This window comes from Rattus norvegicus, chromosome 13, assembly GCF_036323735.1.
Source record: "Rattus norvegicus strain BN/NHsdMcwi chromosome 13, GRCr8, whole genome shotgun sequence".
Lineage (NCBI taxonomy): Eukaryota > Metazoa > Chordata > Mammalia > Rodentia > Muridae > Rattus > Rattus norvegicus.
Window position 1 is genome coordinate 76,108,201 of NC_086031.1, and position 16,094 is coordinate 76,124,294.

Genomic DNA, 16,094 nt, shown 5'->3' on the forward strand with positions numbered 1-16,094 from the left:
TGTAATGGCGAAAGCTATCCTGGCTTTCCACGTGGGGCGCAGTGGAAGGCAGCACCATCTTGTGGTGGCGAATGTTATTGCAGCTCTCCACAAGATCCTAAAGACAGCCATGTGATTAGATCTCGGACTTGGAGACTATGGCAGCCTGGAAATCAAGAATGCAAGATACAGGGTTGGGGATTTAGCTCACTGGTAGAGCACTTGCCTAGCAAGCGCAAGGCCCTGGGTTTGGCCCCCAGCTCTGAAAAAAAAAAGAAGAAAAAAAAAGAATGCAAGATACATGTGCCAGCTCTAGGATTATCTGGAGTTTCTCAATTGGGTTGATATCATGGGAGCCTTTAGGGATGGCCCCAGAACCAATCAATATTCTGCAAGAGGAGATCACTTGGGGCCTTTTGGATATATGGGGAACCTTACCTTCCTATCCCAATTGGGACATTCCTTCTTGAAATGTCTCTTTTGTCCACAGAGGAAGCATGCCCTGGAAGGACTTCTCAGAATGGTTCCCCCCAGGTCACCTCCATAATAGGTAGGATTTCAGGGTCTCTCTCTCTCTCTCTCTCTCTCTCTCTCTCTCTCTCTCTCTCTCCTTTCCTTCTTTATGTCTTGACTGTAATAGACTGATGAAGTGATCTAAAGTCTTGCCTGGGTCATTTGAAGCAGCTTCTGTATTATGGATTCTACAGCTGTCTGATGCCAGTTGGGTGGTAAAATTGTCCTTTGGAAGGACTTCCCCCTTCATGGATTCTGAAGTTTCTTACTGTGTTTTCAGATTCTCTCTCTTACACTTAGAAAAGTTGCCACACCCACTCCAGTGGAGTCTGTGTGACCTGAAGCTCTTGTGCTTTGTTTCTGTCCAGACAGAGGCTGTGCCTGGAATGGCTCAGCCTCCTGGAGGTCCTGGCTGTCTCCCTATGAAAAAATGATGACTAGGGTCTATGCTTGCGGTGGAGTTGCCATCTGTGTTCTAGCCTTGGTGATTTTAGCAACTTTAAGCCTGTCAACAATATCTGATTTTAAGAATATAGCAGTGTGGGAAGATGGTCATGTACCTTTAGATGTCTCAGGAACTGAGAGTTCAGAGACGGAAACGTCTCACACCATCCTGATCCTGATGAACTCAACGGCTGCGATGAATTCAACTGCTACACCCATTCGTCCCCAGCAAATAGGAGAGAAATTAATTGCAGCTATTAAGAATATGACTGTTCCAGAAAAGTCTTTTCCCACTTTTGAGAAAGTTTTGTTTAGCATGATTCAAAATAGTAGTGACTCTTTTAGAAAGATCATGGATAAGTTCCAACAAGTTGAGCAAACTTATCAAGAGTTAACTATAGGGGTTGGGGATTTGGCTCAGTGGTAGAGAGCTTGCCTAGGAAGCGCAAGGCCCTGGGTTCGGTCCCCAGCTCCGAAAAAAAAAGAGTTAACTAGAAGGAAAAGAGAAACTAACATTAAACAAGAAATAAAAGAAATTATAGAATGGTTACAAAAGTTTCCATATTATTCTCAGGGGCCATAAACATAGAGTTTAAACTTTATTAAAATAAAGGTAAATGTTAAATACATATCTGGTGCCCACAAGTCTGACAGTATAACTACAGTCTTCTAAACTATTGTTTGCAGCTAAAAATTGTTTCCTAGACTGTACGTTCAGCTTTCCTCCTTGCAAGGGACATTTGGTGGGGTGATGAATAAGAGCTGGATGATTGCCAAATATGATGTACCTGTTCTAACTGCTTAAATCTATGCCAAGAAGTAAAGCTTTTTGCAGCAGCACACACCTCGAGTTTGTGTCTGTCTTGCCAAATCCATTCTCTACCTGAAATCCAAGCTTTGGTCCCTCTGCTGATACACTTCCCTGGGTGGTCTGCGGCTCATGGGTCCCCCCAAATTACAGTTAGATCATAAAGTATAATTGGAGGACTTATTCTAACCCTGAGGAGGACCTCTAAAAGACAGTCAGTGAAACATTTGCAGTCCCTTGTCCCTCTTTGTTCCTCTTGGTCCCAGCTGAGCCTCCAGTCTGAGATGGGTGTTGCTCATTGCCACATAGAAGAAGAACGAGGGACCTGCAAGTGTGTTCTGAAATAATCATTGTTAGTGTTGACTGTGTGTTCATTACTCTCCATTTTTCTATGGAGGTCAGGGCTTGATCCAGAATAAATATAACATCGCACCAAGATCTGTACTTAACTGGCCAGGGATTTCAGCGAAACTGCCTCGTTCCCCTTTAACATCTTTAAGCTCAATAAGGGAGAAAGGCTGGTGGACATAGATGGCCACAACTTCTCCTATAATCATTTCTTGGAAAGGAAATGCCCTAGAGGTAGAGGCAATGGGGTACCTTGGGAGCCTGGAGTGGGAGATCTCCTGGTTCCTCACGGTAAGGATGGGGTAGAGGTCTTCAGGGACATTAAATTTGGAGGCTAAGAATTGAGTGCAGGTATTGGAGTGATGGGTTTAAGCACTGGATCCTCAGGCTCCCTTTTTGAGGGGAGTGGTCTGCAGACCACAGATGGAGTAGAGGGAGCTAGTTGGCAACTATCAGCAAGTTCGGGATGCACCTGGAGAAGAAAAGCTGTATAAAGGGGATTTTTAGACTTTTGCAAAATAGGTCTAGTTGGAGAATGTACCAGAATTAGGCTTCCTTGGGATGGCCAATTTTACCTTTTCCCAGAGGGTATTGCAGTCAAGCCTACTGGAGAAAAAAAGATGAGGTTTTTCTTACTAGGATTTCCATGGTTAATTCCATCCAGTATTTAATCAGACATCTGAGTGACAGTTTTGGAGAGATCATAGAGCTGGATGTCCCAACCACACTAAGATGAAAAGAGAATGATAGCAAACTCTTGGATGGGCTCTACCCATTCTCACCCCCATTCCCTACTCAACTCAGAGACCAACTCCAGCCTGCCTGTTGAGAGGCAGCTAGTGGTCTAGTTGGCCCAAGGAGTGGGACTTTTGCACTTACTCCTGGTTCAGTTCTCCACTGAGTCAAACCAATTCAGAAGATCGTGTTTCTCTCCCTTCAAGCCTGCAGGAGCTTAGGTGTGTATAAGTGCTCTGTAATTTTATTTTTAATATCTCGGTGTCTGTGAAATTGTCATTCTTTAAAAACAGTGTATTTGCTATTCGATTTCCTGCATTCAGGGTTTGAGAAGGAAGTGAAAGACTACAAAACTGCCATGGTCCTTCTTGCGAGTCAGACATGACCAGATAGATTTGATGAGTATCCACCAGGACTTAGTCACCATGATGTTTAAAGACTTCCTGAAGTGTGTGATCCTGTGGAACTTACCAAATACAGAGGAATGTTGATGGGTGGTCACCAAAGTGGTAGATATATGGCAGGAAAAGGAGGAATTGATAAAGGGGACTTGATAAATAAGAAACATGTCACATTAGGGACTGAAAGATCAAATGTAATGAGGTAACAGATGAGGAGTAGGGAGACCTTATTCAGACTTCTATCCCAGGCATGGGTGAAGAAATGTTCCCATTCTGTTCAGAGACAGAAGGTATATCCAGATATGACAAGTGAAGAGGTCTTTCTGTTGACCTAGGGTATCAACTAGTCCTTAAGATTTGGCCACCCCAAGACCCTTCTTAGAATCTCAGAGTCCTGTCTCTTGACTTAACAGTATAAACTCCTGCCTTGGTTCCCCATATTATGGGGGGGGGGAGGAAAATCTCTCTGTTTAGCTGTTTGATGTTGGGTTGCCTTGTCTTTTGGGCCCCTTCTCTATACATCCTGACTTGTAAAGAGCGACGGTGGGGGACTCAAGCATGCCAACTGTGGCTGAGGGTTTCCTTTGGCTGGCAAGGAGTGTCCGGACATGGGAAAAGCAACAGCTGTCCCTGATTCCTGTCTTCTGATTCTCAGCCAGTTACAGCAGCAACAAATGTCTCTTCAAATCCCAGGTCAACCTCTACAGATGTAATAAGGGCCCAAGTGAAAGGTTTGGCTGTCTAGAGGTTTGTGTTCTTTCCCATGGCAAACAAAGAATTACACACCTAGGACAAACGGACAAGTGAGGATGCATAGTAAGTGGAAGTAGGTATTTATTGAAGCAACCAGAAAGCATCCCTCAGGATGGGTGGGGTCTTCAGAGCTGGCTGACTGACAAGTCATCTCTGGGCAAGACATATTGAGATCCTATGGCTTCCCCTCTTTAGAGATTCCATTTTTCCTCCTCAGTCCTCTCCTTTCTTAGACTACCACTTCTTTTTCTCTGCCCAGATGGTTCTTGGCCCAGAGGTAACAAAGGCAGATGACTGTGTTTGGCTACATGCCATGGATGACTGCATTTGATATGTGGGGGCATTATCTCTTTCCTTCCTACATCTTTTCTAACTGCCCACTTCCTGCAAATTACTCACACTAACACAATTATGTGTACATATAGAGTAGGAGTGATTCCTGCAGTAAACAACTACATAGTGTCCTCAGCCTGGAATATCCATTTAAATAGGATCTTGCTTTCCATGTGCACAAGTACTCAAAGGTTTTGTTATGGAATAGAAACAGTCAGTTCTAACAAGAAGCAGGAAGAGAGCAAAAGGCACGAAAAGAAGTCAAGATACGGTGAAACCCAACGCATTGCTCTCTCCTCCTTGCGGCACTCTCTGTCACGACGCAGCTTAACCTACTGCCTATTAAACATTTTTTCACATCTAGGATAGCAAGTTTATAGTATCATGTAGCAGTCAAGGCTCTTTACAGTCACAGGACTTATGAAATGTCTCATATATTAAAGGAAATTATTGGAATGATTTACAGTCAAAACCCAACAATGGGCAGCTGTGAACAGGAAGTCCAAGAATCCAGTAGTTGCTCAGTCCCACGGGGCTGGCTGGTCTGGAATCCTGAAGAAGTAAGTGCCAGCAGATGGGCTACACGTAAGAGCTAGCAAAGACATATGTTCATATGTAGGCCTCCAGCAGGAGGTATGGCCCAGACTAAAGGTGTGGACCACCATGCCTGGACCTAAACTGTTTTTTTATTTGGAACTTGCTCTGTCCCAGGCTGGCCTTGAACTCAGAGATATGCTTACTTCTCTCTCCTGGGACTAAAGGCGTGTATCACCTTACCTGGGCCTAAGCTTTTTGTGGTCACCATGCCTCAAGATCTGGATCACAGTTGTGCTCTCCATTTCTGGACTGTATGGAGTTTGTTCCAGATGTCGTCAGGTTGACAGCTGGGACTAGCCATCATACTGCATTTGCTGTAGAGAAAGTGGGAACCTTTGTAAAAGTTATTCATGCTAAATGCCAAAATTTAAGAAAAAGAAATCTGTGAGCCACAGATCCAGCTAACAAAACAGATTGAATTCTGTAATTCGTACCTTGAAAAGACATATACATCTGGGCACATTGGTTCCTGTTGGGATAAATACAGATCACTGAAACACTTTGTGGCTGTTCTTTGTGCCGTGTGTTAGGTTCCCCAGCAACAACCTCCTTAAAGAAGGTTTTCTCCTTCCAGAAGAATACAAGGAGGATTAGAGGCAATTAGAAAAATTCTGCACAATATTTCACTATGGCAATAAAGAATGAAAACCCATCGAGTCCACTTCCTCCTTTTGTTCTCAGATATTTACCTTGTGCTAATCAAGTGCCAGGCACAGTGTGAAGTGCTGTGATTCCTAGGTAAGGGTATGGTGGATCTCCCTCACAGCTGCCGGATGTGGTACCCGAATTTGTACTGGAAGTGAGACTTTGAGGATATTTCTCTTTGGGGTCTTGTTCCCAAGGATCAGGGGGAATAAAGAACATTCACAAGCTGCAGGGTTAGGATGTGGGAGTCTTTTATCTTTTAAGTGTTCTGCTGCTTACCACTTTAAAATAAGTAAAAGTCATAAAGTGTGGAAGCTTAATCACATGGACATAGACTGATTTAACAGAATCAGTACAATGTAGCCCCCAATATCGTCAGCCACAGCAGGACTAGGTGTCACAGCAGCTGCAGCGGGAGGCATTATCTTCCTCTTCAGGAATATCCATTCAGGCAAAAGCCAGGATTCTTGGATTTACAAAAACTGGATTCTTGGATTTTAAGAAAACAAAAAAATAAAAGGATATCGGGTTTGACCCAGTATGAAGAAGCAGCATAGAGTTTGTAAAAGGACATACCAAAGACTTATAAGGGGCATTTTTTAGGTATAGGAGTGAAGGAGAAGTGCTGAGGGCAGTGTTATAGACCAGAGTTTATTCATTGTCTTTAAGAGGTTTTTCTTGAGCCATCTTTGAGAACACACACACACACACACACACACACACACACACACACACACACTCACACACTGTTTCTGTGGGCAAATTTAACTTTATTAGTGATGCCTGATGTTTCCCGACTGTCAGCTCTGAGAGCTTTTGGGGCTGATTCTGGAAACTTGGCAGGAATTTGACATTGGGCTGGGACAGGGAAGTAAGCTCAGGCAAGAATCTGATTTTAGGCTAGAACAAAGAACCAGGCTTCAGGTGAAACATTGGACTAGGACAGGGAAGTAGGCTCAGATATCTTGGTCATCCTGATAAGCCCCTAGAAACAGTGATCCCGGGACTTTGTTCCTTGCCTTGCTTGTTCCTTGACTGTGTTTATTATCTTGCTTGACCCTTAACTTAGAACCGACCTTATTACCTGCATGTACTTAAAGTGGTATAAAAGCAGACTGGGGAAAAAATAAACCCGCCTCAGCCTCAGAACTGGCTGGGGTCATGCTATGGGCTTGTCTAATTGTCTTTTTCTCTTTTTAATCCTCACTCCTGCCCTGGAGAACCTGTTGACTGACTGAGCTGGCAAACCAGATCCTTGGATAATCTCCCCTTGCTTCTCTCTTTTTTTTTAATACTTTAATTTGTTCACAGCACCCAGACTTGGCCCCCTGGAGACTAGTTCATAGGATGACCCAGGACATCAAGGCTGTGTGTCCATTCATGTCTCATTTGTTCCTTTAATGGGTTGAATTTATAATTGCCTGGTGTCTCTGTCTAGTTGTGCTGCCCCTGAGAGTGACACAGATGGAGTCACCAGCTTCCCTTTCAAACCAGTCCCTTACCTCTTCATTGGTTACTTGTGTTCATTGTCTTATCGGCTTCCTAGAGGCAGAGTTCAGCCTCCTCTTTTCCTTCTTAGATACTTGCTAAGGCCTGGGGATCTTGTTTCCGTACACAATTTAAGATTCCCAGAGCCATTTTTTTTATATCTTAGAACTCTTTTATCTTCGACTCTTTGCTTAGGTTATGAAATAGTCTTCCCAAATTACCTCTACTCAGCCTCCATGGCGCCAGTGTCAATGGTAATTAAGTAATTTTAACAGAATGGCCTGCACATGGAATCCTTGCAACCATTCTAGGCTAAGCTAATTCAAGGGACAGGCCAGAAGCCAGAAGTTCAATGTCACAGCACATAGGTGAAAAAAGACACCATTAGTAATGAAATTTAACATGAATCCCTGTTGAAGGGTCTGTACCAAGTACAAAAAAGGGACACACTCAGATTACTAGATTAAATACAGGATAATATTCAGTGGGGCGGAATACTGAACTTCTTTGAAATAGTATAGGAAAGCCTGGGAATTGTTACCTGAGGACAAGCTCGCCCTTCCTCCCTTCCTCCCTCCCTCCCTTCCTTCCTTCCTTCCTTCCTTCCTTCCTTCCTTCCTTCCTTCCTTCCTTCCTTCCCTCCCCTTTTCTTTCCAAAACTTACTTTTGAATAAATGCTTGGGCATCTGATGGAAGGGCACTGTTATATGTGTACTTGAAGATTGACTATGTAATCTTCTCTTTCAGCTGAGACAACTGAGGCTCAGAGTTAAGTAAATTACTCTGAGTCCCACAGGAAGTCAGTGCTAGACTCAGAATTCTCTCTTAGAAACCCAAAGTTCCATATTCTCTCCACATGATGGTTTGTCATCATCCATGTTAAAAACATATTTTCAACTCTTTTCTCTGTCTCAGTGTTATAATAAAGCCTAACTCTCCACTCTTTGCTGGATCTTTAACTTCTCCACAAATGTCTCTGTGTTAATTCCTGCCTGGAATAGCCTGGAATCCATTTTGATTCTTTTTTTTTTTTTTTTGGTTCTTTTTTTCGGAGCTGGGGACCGAACCCAGGGCCTTGCGCTTCCTAGGTAAGCGCTCTACCACTGAGCTAAATCCCCAGCCCCCATTTTGATTCTTGAAAAAAATCTCATCCTGGAAAGTCTGGAAGCAATGCTATAGGAAAGCCATTAAGGATGTCCCCGTAGGCTTAGATTTTTCAAAACCTACTTTAATAAGGTCCTCAAACACTTTGACTCCTCCCATAGGACAGAAAAAAATGGTAAATAGGACAAGGGGATGTGGACTTGTTTAGAAGTAGTTCTTTGGGGGTGATTTCAGTCCCAATTTGTCAGGATACCAGTAGTCCAGCTCAGTAGTGTTAAGATATCAACAGTCCAGTTCAAAAGTGTTGTCAAACGCAAGTCAGCAATGGCGGCATGATCCAGCAGAAACCTCCAGGCCTCTGCTGAATCAGCATAAGTCAGTGGGAGAGACCAGAAACAGACAGAATGCCAGGAGTTTTCTGCTGGACCTCTCTCAATGAAGTGAAGATCAGGGAAAATACAAGACCAACATTACACAGCTAGCTATGCTAGTACCTTGTCACTGTCTGTTTAGACTCAGTTATAATCTTTCTAAACATCACATGTTCACCCACAGGTCTTGCCTCAGCAAAATACCATGTGAATCTGCAACACGTGACTCAAACTTCTACTTCCTTCCCCCATCTGCATTTGTCTGATAGCTCCAGGAACAGTATCCACTGTCCATGGCTGTTTCCACTTTGCACCTTTCATTCTTGACACTTGTGTATGTTTTCCAAGTGAGTATATAAACTTTATCCCATTCATCATTGTGCCTCCCAAATTGCCTTGTTAATAGGAGACATTGAAAACATATGTGTAGCATAAAATATAAGTAAGCCATAATCAGAATCTCTTCCTCCAAATTCATGTTTAAATTTAATCTCCAAAGTGATGGTGTTAAGAAGGCAGGCACACTTGTTACCATACGTCCTTGAGTGTGAGTGTGTCCAATGTCACTTCATTATGGATAATAAGCTGAGTGGGGCCTTACTAAGCAGGGGAGAGGTGATCACACCAGGAGTTTGGAGTTCTCATGGGTTAGATAAGAGCCCCTAGACAAGGGCTGGTGGGAGTGGGTTTCTTCTGTTCTCTTCTGCCATGTGTAGATAACAGCTGTTATATCTGCTAGTGTCTGGACCTTGGGTCTTTGTCTTAGTTATGTTCTTACTGCTGTCAACAGATACCATGACCAAGGCAACTCTTATAAGGACAACATATATTTGGGGCTGGCTTACAGGTTCAGAAGTGCTGCTCCCTGGGCTGAGAGCATATAGAAACCATTCACAGTCTTCATCTGTCCCCCAAACTGCAAGAAATTGATTTTCCTTTTTATAAATTACCTAGGCTTAGATATTTTGCTCTAGTGGCACAAATGGACTAAACACGTTATAAATGATGTTTGTCATAATGGTGTTGCCACACACCATGTAGTAATGTTTTGGTCAACAATAGACCATACATACTACAAATGTCCCATAAGATTATAGAGGTTCTGAGAAGCCTTCATCCTTTAATAGTAGCAATCATAATGTCAGAGATGAAGTACATTAGTCATGTGTCTATGATGACCATGTGTAAATAACCTATTGTGTTGACAGGTAAAAGTCTAGCAATATAATTATATATGTATATATATATATATTATATGTACTTGATAGTGATGTTAAATCTTGTTTCTAGATTATATATTTACTGTGCTATACTTTTAGCATAATTTCAGAGTATACACCTACCTATAAAGAAAGGGTTATGAAACAATGGGCATGTTACAGTGGGAGCAGCCTTGTCTATCTATATCTACCACTTCTCTTGACTGCATCAAGAGGCCATGTCAGTGAGTGCACCCATATCACATGGGTTTAGGAGAGCACAGTGTGTGATGATGACACAAAAGGATTGCCCAGGGGTTGGGGATTTAGCTCAGTGGTAGAGCGCTTGCCTAGCAAGCGCAAGGCCCTGGGTTCGGTCCCCAGCTCCGAAAAAAAAAAAGAAAAAGAAAAAGAAAAAGCATTGCCCAATGATAAAGTCCTGAGAGCAGCTCCTGTTGTTCAAGTGACACACACCTGAGTGAAAGCTGAAGACAGAGAAGGGAGGTGGCCAAGTCTTTGTACAAATCATTTCTTCTTCACTCTACATGAACTGTTTTCCTTTCCTACCACACGTTTCCATCAGCTAAGGGCTACCAATTTCTTCAAGACCTGGATCAATGTTCAGTCTTTCCTAGAGGTTGTCCTTATGGGTCTAGATGACTGTGACTCCCTTACGCTGTGGACACAGGTGCCCACAAGGGTCCATAGCTGGTTGTCATTACCTCTCATCAAAGTGCCACTGAGTGCCTGGTACATCAAAGGTTCCACACCTTGTACTGTGGGGGACTCTTGGGAATCTTTGCAGAGGTGTGGAATTCGGGGTGTTGATGTGTTAGAATATAAGATAAAAGGTTTACCCGGATCAAAGTGGTAGGAATGAAGAGAGGATAAAATAACTCCTGACAAGTTGGTTGAGTCTTATGTTTCCTGTTATTGCATATGGTATCTTGAGAAAAATCATTCAGTTGCCTTAAAAGTCTGCTTCCTCATATGTAGCATGGCGCTAAAAAGACCTGTGTGGCAGTATGGCTATGCCAACTGTGACCGCTCATATACTGACTGGAGGCATTCATGGCGGTGATGTTACTAATGTAAATTAGGCTGTTATAGCATCTTCAGTGGTTGGCATACAAAGAGCTCTTCTCTCCACGTCCCTTGTCTTGTGATGTCACCTTGTCTGTTGAAGATGGAAGAATTTTCCCTCTGGTTTTCCTTCTGCAAGGTGCTACAGATGGTGTTCCATTATTACCGGAACTGTAGATTGCTCAGTCTTGGGTTTCCAAGAGAGAGCTAATGAGTTGTTCCCCCCTCCCGCTCCCCCCACATACACGGTAGTGTCTTATTCCTGTACGGTTACCTTTAAGGGACTCTTCTGTCTGGAAGGTGCCATCTCAGTCTGGTCAGCAGCTATCATCCCAGTGAGCATGAGCTGGAGTATCACTCTAGAAGTTTCTCTGACTGGCTTAGGTTTACTTTGTATTTCCACGATGTAGTAGGCATTGTTTCTCCATCACAGAATTGTCTCACTACATTAGACTCCCCAGACCTTCAGAACTGGTGCACAGCACTTTCTCGTGGTGCGATGTGAATGACTGCATAGACTTCTCTACTGTTTCTCAGTCTTACCTTTTTATCTCTGGACGCTAACTTTTCATTCTGCACTGTTTATGGGAGTTAGGGATGAAGACCAAGTATTGACAGCAAGTTCCCAGGTGTTAGTAAAAATGGTAACAATAACTCCCATCTACAGACACTATCCTGAACACTTTACTTGTATACGGCTTTTCCTATGTTCTTTTCTTCTTTTTCTTCTCCTCCTCCCTCTCCCCTCCCCTCCCCTCCTTTTCTGCCAGGGACTAACCTTAACCTTGGGAGAAGGGAATACTACCCCGCCCCCATAGTCCCTTCTTAGTACACTAAATCCCTTAAGGAAATCCAAGTTGGCTGATATAACTATAAAAGTCTACTAAGTATCCAATTTCCTTATAGCATTGAAACATAATGGTTTTATTTTGTTCTCTTTATGTTCTGTTTAAATCACATTATTGAGCGCCAGGTAATTTAAGCCCCAGGACCAAGTCATGAAGGACTATTGTGTTTAAATCTCAGTTTACTAAAGTGAGCCTTCAAAGGAATTATAGGAACATGAGTATCAGGGTAGACAATATAAACAAAGGTCGAGGGAGCTTTTCACTGTGTTTCTGATTAAACAGAATCTATTAAGGAGGAATGCATTATGGGAGTGTATTACTTGGTGAGTCCTCTGCCAGGAAGAATCTTTTCTTTCCTAGTAACCTGGGAACCATGACAAGGGTTAGTTCACCTGAGATGGGAACCCTTCACGTGGCAAGGAGAGGGCAGCGTGGTCTGTAGGGCAGGCATTACCAGGAGCCTGGGGTTTGGAGCTGGGGGACACTTTGGATTGCTTTCCGGCTGCTATTTAGGTCAAGTTCCTGTTTTTCCACCAAGGGACAGTTTCCTGATACAGAAGCTTTCCAATTTAGTCCAGGTTAGATTTGAGTTTTGGTGAAGTGATATTTTCATATAAATTATTTACGGTCCATGTAGTTTGTTTCTGAAGGTTGCATGAGCAGTATACTTGATTATTATTTGTTGTGTATTAATTCAAATTTAAACAGCCAGCCTATGCTCTCCCCAGAACTCCTAAGTGGGGTGTGTTTGTGTTAAGTCTAATTATCTTGTAGGGTTGTTGTGGTGATAAAGTAGTATCACATTTACTACCATGCAGAAAGTTTTTACCTTGTATATAGGAAAGCCAATGGATTTTTATTAGAATAATTCTGATAATTAGTCCGAGTAAATTAATACTGGAATATTAATACATGACTATGGTAGAGATCAGACAGTAAGTAGGCTGCTCCGTTACCCCATACTGCGTGAAACAGCAACTTTCAGGGTGTGCTTTGCCCTCCTTGACTCCATTCTACAAAGAAGCCTTTGGTTTTCTCTTGGGTACAGACACAGACGCCGAATGACAGTGCACTTCATGCACACAGACACAAACCCTTGCCCACCACCAGCCATGAGGCCTGGATCAGAAACGTACTCTACAAAGTAAAAAAACCACCACCTGTAAACTTTCTAAAGTAGAGCACTTGGGAACATTAAAACCATGTCAGAAAAGACGTTATCAAAACCACCAGATCAACGCCACATCCTCGAAGAGAGCATAGCACACTGTTGAAGATCTCATTTAATCTGACCACACAGTGTACGTATCCAGGAGGGATGCAGAGAACTCTGAACTGCTTGAGGACCTCAGCTTAGCACAGACCCCATTTTTTGCTACCATCCCTGTTGTCAGTCCATCTGTTTATCTGTCAGTGCCTGGTTTTGCACCTTGCTTATGCTATTCTGTGCCTTTGTAGCTGAGCTGAGGCTGGGCTCAACCCTGCAGCCTGGCTCTTTTTAAGCTTCCAGAAGCTCTTCAACTGGGTTCATAAATATCTCATCAGTGACTGTCTGAATCTGTGCCAATCCTTTGCCTCCACCTCTAGTAAGGCCTCTGGATGTCTTGCCCTCTGGCCTCTTTGACCTTTTAGTAGTCATCCTGTAAAACACACACACACACACACACACACACACACACACACACTGTGTAATGTGTGAGATCTGAGAGTTAATATTAGTAATTAAGATCAGAATGAAAGAAAACGAATTTGTCAATGGCCAGCTATTAAGGGGAAATAGAACTACTCAAGTTGCAGTTTTTTTTTTTAAAAAGATTTATTTATTATATGAGTACACTGTAGCTATTTCCAGACACACCAGAAGAGGGCATCAGGTCTCATTACAGATGGTTGTGAGCCACCGTGTGGTTGCTGGGATTTGAACTCAGGACCTCTGGAAGAGTAGTCAGTGCTCTTAACCACTGAAACATTTCTCCAGTCCTCAAGTTGTGGTTGACATAGCTTATAATTTATTTTATTCAAAAAGTTCTTATATGTTGGAAATATACAAGTGTATCTGTCTGTTTCTGGCATAGCACATCCAAGACAGGGTAATATTAATGAAGGTCTTTAAGTGGCAATTTGCTATAAAGAAGCCCTTGGGGAAAAGGGTCTGAGTGTAGACGAGGGGAAGATAAATTGTAACTAATGTTAGCATGTTTGTGGTTTAGGTATTTATTTTCTTTGTTTTGTTTTGAAGTGAGAGAAAATTTACTGTATCTTAAGAAATTGTGGCTTTGATAAAACAGGGAGTACAATCTCTGGCAAAGTAAAGGGCATTTACTGCCCCCTGGTGTCCATGAACTCTAATTGCAGCATGAACAAGAGTACCACTTAGAGAAAAGCCAGCCAAGACCTTAAGATCTTAAGATCTGCCAGCTCATCGTCTCTCTCTCATTCTCTCTCTCTCTCTCTCTCTCTCTCTCTCTCTCTCTCTCTCTCTCTCTCTCTCTCTCTCTCTCTCTCTCTCCCTCTCCCTCTCTCTCTCTCTCTCTCTCTCTCTCTCTCTCTCTCTCTCTCCCTCCCACCCTCCCTCCCTCCTGTCCCTCCTTTTGTCCCTCTTGTTTATTCATTTTTTATTGGATTTTTTCTATTTATATTCAAATAGGACATAAGCTCCCTATCCAATATCCCCTTCCACTTCTTCTATAAGAGTGTTCCTTTCCCCGACCACTGCCCTTTCACGTTCCCTTACACTGGGGGTGTCCAGCCTTGGCAGGACCAAGGGCTTCTCCTTCCATTGGGGCTCAACAAGGCCATCCTCTGCTACATAGGCAGCTGGAGCCATGGGTCAGTCCATGTATACTCTTTGGGTAGTGGTTTAGTTTCTGGGAGCTCTGGTTGGTTGGTATTGTTGTTATTATGGGGTGGCAAACTCCTGCAGCTCTTTCAATCCTTTCTCTAACGCCTCCAATGGTGGTCGGGTTCTCAGTTCAGTGGTTTGCTGCTAGCTTTCGCCTCTGCATTTGACATGCCTCTAAGGAGAGATTTATATCCGGCTCCTATCAGCATGCACTTCTTAGCTTCATCAATTTTATCTAGTTTGGGTGGCTGTATATATATGGGCTGTATACCCATGTTGGGGCAGGATCTGAATGGGGTGTCTTTTCCCTTAAGCACAAGGCTTAAGGACTTGCAGCTCCCTAAGGAATGGTGACATTACTCATGCCCTCCTCCTTGGTGCTGAATATAAGAAGTGTAGAGGCGGTCAGGTAGAGAGTGCTTAGCATTGAGTTGGGGATGGGTGCTGTTAAAAGCCAAGACAAAGACCTTTTTGTTTAGTGGCTAAGAGTGGCTAGAATATCTGTGGTGTTGCTTAGATTTTATCCCAATGTGCCGGGACAGGGTAGATTCAGAAAATGGGGCTAAAGGGACAAACAAAAGAGAGATGTAAAATAAGATTTGGGTTTGTATCCTGTTGTACATAGCTTATTCAGCAGATACGTTTAAAATATATAAATCATTTAAATTTCCATAGAAAGATAAACTTGTTTATAAGGCCCGTAGTCTACTGCAACATGGTTGTAAGCGGAGTCTGATTCTGGCTTATTTGCTCTAACCTCCTCTCCCTTCCCAAAGCCTTTTGCTATTCCTTTCTTTCTTTCTTTCTTTCTTTCTTTCTTTCTTTCTTTCTTTCTTTCTTTCTTTCTTTCTGTCTTTCTTTCTTTCTTTCTTTCTATCTTTCTTAGCCCCACAGGAATGGATAGGGTAGAGGTACTGGCTCCATAAATGCTTCTCTCTGAGCTTCTCACTCCTCTGTTATTTCCCTCTTCCGTAGCACAGGCATGCCAATACATTTTTTTAAAAAAAAGACTTATATTCATTATTTTTAAAAAAGATTTATTTATTATATATAAGTACACTGTAGCTATCTGCAGACACACCAGAAGGGGACATCGGATCTCATTACAGACGGTTGTGAGCTACCATATGGTTGCTAGGATTTGAACTCAGGACCTCTGGAAGAACAGTCAGTGCTCTTAACCACTGAGCCATCTCTCCAGCCCCATTATTTTTAAATACGTGTAGATACATGTAGTGCATGTGGTTCTAGAAACACAAATTCAAGTAGAGGTCAGAGAAATCAGATTCCTTGGATCTGCTGTTACAGAAACTTGTGAGCCATCTGAGAGGGTACTGGGAACTGAATTCCAGTCCCCAGGAGAAGCAGCAAGTGCTCTTACCCACTTCTCTCCAGCTCTATAACGAGAGCTTTGGGCTCTACCTAGCAGTCTGCCAGGCTTCCCTTCCACCTCCTTAGGATCTCTTTAACAGGTGGGGAGCTGAGAGGAAGGCCGACTTGCCCAAGGGCCCCACAGTCTGTTAGAAGTAGTAAAGAGCCCTAGTGGGAGGAAAAATCTTTGACTTCCAGACCAGGATACTCCCTCTGTTATATTTGCTACCCT